The 8,269-nt window shown below is 30.4% G+C and overlaps 1 pseudogene; it reads left to right on the top strand.

Moving 5' to 3' along the window:
• Nucleotides 1-952: 952 nt before the first annotated feature.
• On the top strand, nucleotides 953-2,007 carry LOC124928461 (annotated as a pseudogene).
• Nucleotides 2,008-8,269: the final 6,262 nt, after the last annotated feature.

Raw genomic sequence — 8,269 nt, 5'->3', positions numbered from 1 at the left:
TTATTATTCCACACCATTACTTCACTATTTTATCGCGTCCAAGATACAGTATCCATCGCCTCACCATCCACTACAAAAAAAACAAATATAAACAAGAGGAAAAAAATCATTTGAATGAATAATATTATAAATGAGTGTAGTGATGGTTATGAGCATACAACTAGATGTGAATAAATTGTTGCAAGAGCACGCACGACGCACATCTCCTTCTATATTTGGCAATGGAAGTTAGTTCCTTTCCTGCAGAATCACTTACTATACTAAGTTATATTGATCATGCATATTCCTTGCAAGGAATAAAACAAGTTTTTCTTCTTCTTAAAAGAAGTACCTTATGTGAAACTTTCATAGAATAGCATTTACCATGTTACCAACACCAATCCTAAGAGCAACCTTGACAAGTCTTACATTCTGTTTATAGAAGTGTTATTACAATATATGGTTCATAATGAAGGAAAACATTAAAAAATTTACCTCATCTCCAAAAGCATAGACAAACATATCAATCTTGACAATCTCATTGAAACCAATCTTTAGAATCTAGAATACAAGAAGACAGACATTAATATCTAGAAGGTACTATCTATATGTATCTATATGTAATTACTGTAATACTATATAAATCCTGGGAATTGATACATTATTAGGTCATAAAAAGGATGAACTACGTTTCTTGGGATCTAGAGACATTCACAAATGTTCTATCAAACAAAATAAGAGGGATGAACTGGAATGGCTAAAAAGAGAGACCACCATTGTAAGTTCTTACCCATAAAGCTGAAAATCAAATTGAAGTTCTTGTTCCTGTTCACAAATGATAAGTGCCTGTCACAAATTATTAATACAACAAAAACAGAATATCAATTAATCATGCTGCTATCAAGTTATTAACACAACAAAAATAGAATAATCAATTTGTTTCTTTAACACACCTCTATAAACAAAAATTAAAATGTTTTTCGCAATTAAAAAGGATGCCATTGATGAACTGAAGATTTCTCTTATCTCTATAATACTTGCAGAAAACAAAAAGAAGAGAAAAAGAACAGTCAATTTCTCATCATTAAAGAAGAGAAGAAGGTTGCTGCCCTACATTCCAACTGAAGATCCCACCAGGAGATTAGAACAAATGGCCTCTCTGGCAACAACTCTTACATCAATCGGAGCTGATTACAGAAACGAGCTCACTTACATGCCCGGAATGGCTCCTAGATTCGCAAATTCTGCTGCTTTGGAGCATAGCGGAATGCAGGTAAATGTCTTAACAAAGATCGAGGCTTCCATCATTCAATCGATTGGATAGTAAAAATTCATATATATATTTGAAATTGTGCAGGTTCTGTCAAAAGAGGATTGTGAAGCCTTAAATTTGTGCAAAAGCATGATGGAAAGAGGGGAATGTCTCCCCCTAATGGTTGTTTATGACCCAATTGAAGGGTGAGTTAATTGTAGTTTATGTCTTTTCTATAAAGAATAGAATACACATGTACAGAAAAATTGGTTTCAAGATTTTCTTCCTTGTTGTTTTGGATAGATATACTGTTGAGGCGGATAGACTGATAAAGGATCTGACTATAATATCGGAATATGTTTGAGATGTTGATTATTTGAAGAAGCGCGAAAATGATGATGGAGATAGCATAATGACATTGCTTTATGCTTCTGATCCATCAAGAAGTCTCGTTTATCAGCTGATAACAGAAACAACATTGCCCGTTTTATCAATGGCATCAATAATCATACACTGTAAGTAAACTGTTTTAAGATTTGATCTGATAATTCATATGTTCCGTTGTCTTACTCATGAATAAAATGCAGGGATGGGAAAAAGAAAAGGAATGTCAAATGTGTGAGGTTTGATGTTGATGGTGAATCGCGAGTTTTTAATTTTAAATTTTGAGAAAATGATGTACTACGTTTCTGAGATCTGAAGACATTCGCAAATGTTCTATCAAAGCAAAGAAGAGGAATGAACTGGAATTATTAACCTGTTATGTTTGACTTCTTCCTCAGCCACTGCCTGCAACTGGTATTTGAAAGTTGAGTAACCAAAATAGGTAGAGACGTTTGTTTACTACTGAGTTACCTTCCCCTTCCTGTTGTTCAAAACATTTGTCATCCCCTAAGTCAAATTATGAGAGGAAAACGCAGAGGAGGAGGGTTGGAAGATACCTGTGGCTTCTGAAATCTAAATTAGGTCAACTAAGAGCTTTCGAGATCATCTCCTTTCAAACAACATCCGTTGATTGCAATGACCTTGTAGAAGAGATGATTTATGTCCTTTTCGGCTCTTGCGAATCTCAGCCTTCTTTCCAGATCCGCTGCGGTAACGCAACCTGATTTGAGAGAGTTTGTTGTCGAAACTGTCTGGATCTGATGATGATGATGCATCAGTAGCAGTGGATTTAGTTTCGGCGTCGTCGGAGTCATCGGCGGAAGATCGGACGGTGAAGGAAAACCTAGAAGGTGAGAAGTTGAGTTTATGTGGAGATTAAGAGAGTTACCATTTGGATTTGAACTTTATCACCCTCTCTCTTAACTTCATCTATCTCATCGTGTGGATGTCCTATTTTTAGTTTTCTTTATATTTCACACATTAAAAAGTTGACGATGAAAAATGTATTTATTTTATTTTATTTTATTTTAGATATTAAATAATTTGACTAGTTTGTAATAAAATTATAACTGATCAAATATTTAAAAATCTTACATTTTTTAAAGACTGATTAGTTAAGGATGAGAGTGAAAATAAAAACTGTTTAAATTTTTTTTAATATTGTAATTATTATGTATTCATATTTTTATTTATTAAATGTTAAAAGTTAACCTAATAAAATATATGATATACATTGGATGGGAAATTGGACGAAATGACCCTAAAAATTGGGTTATTTGCCTCCGTGGTCACCCAATAATAAAATTGATCTGGTGACCACTTTATTTTTTTTAGACGAAATTACCCTTTTCGCGTAACGCGAAGGGAATTCGCGAAACGCGAAGTGAAACAGTGTAAATATATATACTAAAATTTTTTCATTTTCTTCATTTCGTTTCTCTCTCTTCTCTCTCTGTTCTTGTTCGTCGGCGGCGGCGAAACGGCGGCGGCGGCGAAACTTCGGCGACAGCAACTTCGGCTATGCCTTAAATCTACAAAGATAAAAACTTTAACCCTGAATCGATGTTTATAATACAGATTTATGCTCTTATTTCCATATCTTAATTTCAAACCCTAACCCTAACCCAAATCGATTTATGTTCATGTTTCTAATATCTCTATCTGAAAACCCTAAATCAATTTATGTTCTTATTGTCTATTATCTTCATTTCAAACGATTTATGTTCTTTTTAATGAAACCCTAACCCTAAATCAATTAAATCTGTTCATATTGGTTCATATTTGTTCATATTTGTTCATACTGGTTCATATTGGTTCATATTGGTTCATTTTTTGTTCATCTTATTGTTCTTATATCGATGATGATATTTGCAGATCATATGGATTCTGTTTCACGAAGGGCTTCTCGTTACGCGAAGGACTTCTCGTTACGCGAAGGGCTTCTCGTTACGCGAAGGGCTTCTCGTTACGCGAAGGGCTTCTCGTTACGCGAAGGGCTTCTCGTTTCGCGAAGGGCTTCTCGTTTCGCGAAAGGCTTCTCGTCATCTTATTGTTTTTTGAATGTTGGAAGCTAGCAATCATATCCACTTCAACTTAAGGCGTTCTAAATAAGATTCGAACCCGCGATCTGCCACTTGAGTTAATCTCAAGTCAAACATCTTAAAGAAGCATTTTTTAAATATAAAAATAAAAGATTTAGCCCAAGATAACCTCTTCACCTATTAATTTAACTTGATGGACTAATTATATTGAATAAGACATGTTAATCTTTGACCTAAAGAATTAGCTTGACAACTTGAATGGAATCAATCAATATTAATATTAAAGATTGTTTTTCTCAAATCATAACCAAATCAAAAACGGGACCCAGCCAGACACACAAACATTCTCTAAGGTGATTCTAAAACAACCCATATCAAATTGATCAAGATTACCTCAATCCCATCAGCTGTGAGAAGTAAAACAATGATATTAAATAATAGTCCAATCTCAATTTCTCTATGTCTCCCCCCTATCAAAATGCAATTCTACAAACAAACCCTTTAACATATAATTATAGAACACCTAAATGAAAACAACTCAATTGTATTGACTATTGAGAAAACCCTTCATCCATAACACTTAGCCGGTTTTCGTCTTGCTGTAAGTACTTCTTCACTGAATTCCGACCCATTTCTTTCAATATCTTCGCCCAAGATTAGATTCGTGAAGCCCTTCGCGAAACGAGAAGCCCTTCGCGAAACGAGAAGCCCTTCGCGTAACGATAAGCCCTTCGCGTAACGAGAAGCCCTTCGCGTAACGAGAAGCCCTTCGTGAAACGGAACTCATATGATCTGCAAATATCATCATCGACATAAGAACAATAAGATGAACAAAAAATGAACCAATATGAACCAATATTAACAAATATGAACAAATATGAACCAATATGAACAAATTTAATTGATTTAGGGTTAGGGTTTCATTAAAAAGAACATAAATCGTTTGAAATGAAGATAATAGACAATAAGAACATAAATTGATTTAGGGTTTTCAGATGGAGATATTAGAAACATGAACATAAATCGATTTGGGTTAGGGTTAGGGTTTGAAATTAAGATATGGAAATAAGAGCATAAATCTGTATTATAAACATCGATTCAGGGTTAAGGTTTCTTATCTTTGTAGATTCAAGGCATAGCCGAAGTTGCTGTCGCCGAAGTTTCGCCGCCGCCGCCGTTTCGCCGCCGTCGATGAACAAGAACAGAGAGAGAAGAGAGAGAAACGAAATGAAGAAAATGAAAAAATTTTAGTATATATATTCACACTGTTTCACTTCGCGTTTCGCGAAGTCCCTTCGCGTTACGCGAAAAGGGTAATTTCGTCTAAAAAAAATAAAGTGGTCACCAGATCAATTTTATTATTGGGTGACCACGGAGGCAAATAACCCAATTTTTAGGGTCATTTCGTCCAATTTCCCCATTGGATAGTCATTAATGTTGGACCTCTAGTTTCATTTTTCAATCTGGCAACAAAAATTAAATTAAGGGTCTTCTTTATATGAGAATGGTAGTGACCTTTAATCAAATAAAATTAAAACAAAGGAAAAAATTTTTTATCCAATAATGAGATAACCAACAATAATTAAAATAATGGTCTTGTTTGATTCTGTCATGCAAATTACAAATAAATTACTTAGCTAATTTATTATATTATTTATCTACAATTTTAATTTATTTTATTTTATTTTATCTAATTTTAATTTTATTTAATTATTTTGATATTAGTAATAAATTCATATTTAATTTAATGATTAACCGACTATATCGTAAAAAGTATTTAAAAAATTTAAAATAAAACATAAAAAAATATTAAAACGAAATGTTTAATAATCATTTGCTTATAAGAATTTTTTAAAATATAAATAAATAAAAAATTATAAAGGTTGTCATAGGTAGTAAAGGTTGGTAAAAAAATTTATTTTCTGAACTTTTGCCAACGCTTAATAAGCGTGGGCAGTTATGTGTCACTAAATGCATGTTTTGTTGTAGTGAAAGGTTTTGAAAAGTTATCTGAGTTCAGGTTTTGAAAAGTTATCTTGTCTTCTTGAAGTTTGTTTAACTTAAATCCCGATAAACATGGTTGAATGTTGTTAAATTTTCTGATGTTGATTTGTCTTTTCTTAGCATTTAAAAACTTTGTGAATGCTTTGTAAACTGTTGGTAGATGATCAATTATCGGAATCGAATCATTGATGTTCTCACAGGAATCATTTAGGCCTTGTTTATGGTTTTTGTCGATTGTGTTCATTATCCAAGTTTTTACGGTTGCATCAACCATCCTCAAAAACGTCGTTTTTTTAAAATTCTCAATAATCTTGTAAGAATAGTCAATGAAACATGTCTTCATCTTCGATAGTAGAACAAGACCAAGCCGAATATTATTATTCCATTCGAAATAGTTTTGTCGAGTAAGAATCGTTGATTTGAGAATAATTGACTCTTCTCCATATAGATACAAATGATCAGCCCGATCACGTTTTTTTTTATATGTCATTTTTTTTACTAAAAAGCGTGTTAATTTTTCGTTTCATATTGAGTTAGGATTTCAATTAACTATTGTTCGACAACAACTTCTATCTTAGATATAATCGATAAATCTTGAGATTTGTCAGTTATATAGTTGTTCTCATAATACAGGGTACAATTTTCCAATAAGTCATATATATTTATTCGAGAATTGAGATTATTGTTGTATAATATATGCAATATTATTTGTTCTAATTTAGATATAATCATCTCTTTTAATAAGTCTCCTCAACTTATTCGATTTATTGATAAATTTCGGTAATTTTTTATTTTGTTTGATATCCATAATCATGGGTTCTTAAATAGATTTTTGCAATTGTTATGTAGTTTGATATCTCTAAATGAGTTAATGGTTAAATTTCTACGAAAACAAATTATGTAGTTTGATACCTTCCATGAGTTCATAATTAGATTTATGTATTTTTTTTATGCAGTTTAATACCCCTCAATGGGTTTATAATTAGATTTATGCAATGTTTAATGTAGTTTGATACTCTCGTTAAGTTTATAATTAGATTTATGTAATATTTCATGCAGTTTGATACCCTCAATGAGTTTATAATTTTTAGCAATATTTCATGTAATTTGATATCTCTCAATGAGTTTATAATTAGATTTCTGCAATATTTCATGCAGTTTGATACTTCTTCATAGGTTAATAATTAGATTTCTGCAATATTAAAATTTTGCAATATTTCATGCAGATTGATACCCCTTAATAGGTTTATAATTAGATTTTTGCAATATTTCATACAGTTTGATTATCATAATCATGAGTGTTTTTGACAGATTTACAAAGCCCATCCGACCAACATCATTGATAAATACCATTAGTATTATTTGAAATTTCAAGACAATGATTTTTTTATAATAATTCCAATGTCTTTGATTTTAATTTAAAATCAATGGATCTCATAAGTATTCATAATAATATTTATTTTCATTACATTAATACCATAAGCATCATGTTTAATTTTGAGACTAATAAAGAATTTTCTAATTCCAGGGTTTTCAATTTATTTTAGATTCAATGGATCATATAAGTATACATAATAATAATCATTTTTTTATTACAATAATGTTATCCACGTCATGTTCAATTTTGAGACAAAGAAATAATTTTTCAATTCCAAGGTCTTTTATAGAATATTTTGAATCAATTTAAATTTTATTTATGTAACGTCTGATATATCATTTTTAGCGATCAAATTATCATCTACATATACAAGTAATAAGACGGTAATTTTCTGATCATTCAGTCTATTACATAGAATGATCATGTTATGATTTTCATTAATTTGTAACTCAGTCACTAAATTATTATGTGACTTTTTATTATATTCAATATCCGAAGATATATTATCATTATTTGGAGGAATTTCAGTCTTTTGTTTTCTCATTAAATAGGAAAATATTTTAATGAAATGTCACATCTCTTAATGTTACTATTTTTTTTTTAATAAATTAATATAATATATATAATATTTTTTTTTTGAAGGATATTCTACAAATATGCATTTGAATCCTCTATATTCAAATTTCATTTTTTTTTAGAATTATTATTAGACATATAACATAAAATCAAAAACCATTAGAATTTTATAATTAGTTTCATACTTGATACTTGTTCAATAGGAGGAGTTTTCTAGTTTAAAACTTCTATTGTAATATGTTTATTACAAATGTTGCAATAAGAATAAGAAGTGATAATGACCAATAATTTATTGGTTTATTCGAATGATTCAACAAACATTCAACTACTTCAGTTAAATGTCCGTTTTTTTTTTTTTGTTTTTTTTTTACAACCCCATATTGTTGTGGGTTGTAAACACATATTCTTTGGTGAATAATTCACAACTCATTAAAATGTTGTGTATACTTAGAATTAACAAATTATGTCTCATTATCATTTTTAACTATTTTAACACTTCTTTCATATTGATTTTTGATTAATGTGAGAATTTCTTTTTTAATTTTATCAAAAAAAAAATACTTGTTTTGTTTTTTTAAAAGAAATATTCATATACATCTTAAATAATCATCTATAGACTTATAGTTAACATAAAAGATATATTAGTTAGTAAAT

This window comes from Impatiens glandulifera, chromosome 1, assembly GCF_907164915.1.
Source record: "Impatiens glandulifera chromosome 1, dImpGla2.1, whole genome shotgun sequence".
NCBI classification, from domain to species: Eukaryota; Viridiplantae; Streptophyta; class Magnoliopsida; order Ericales; family Balsaminaceae; genus Impatiens; species Impatiens glandulifera.
This window is presented reverse-complemented; position numbering and strand designations above follow the sequence as displayed.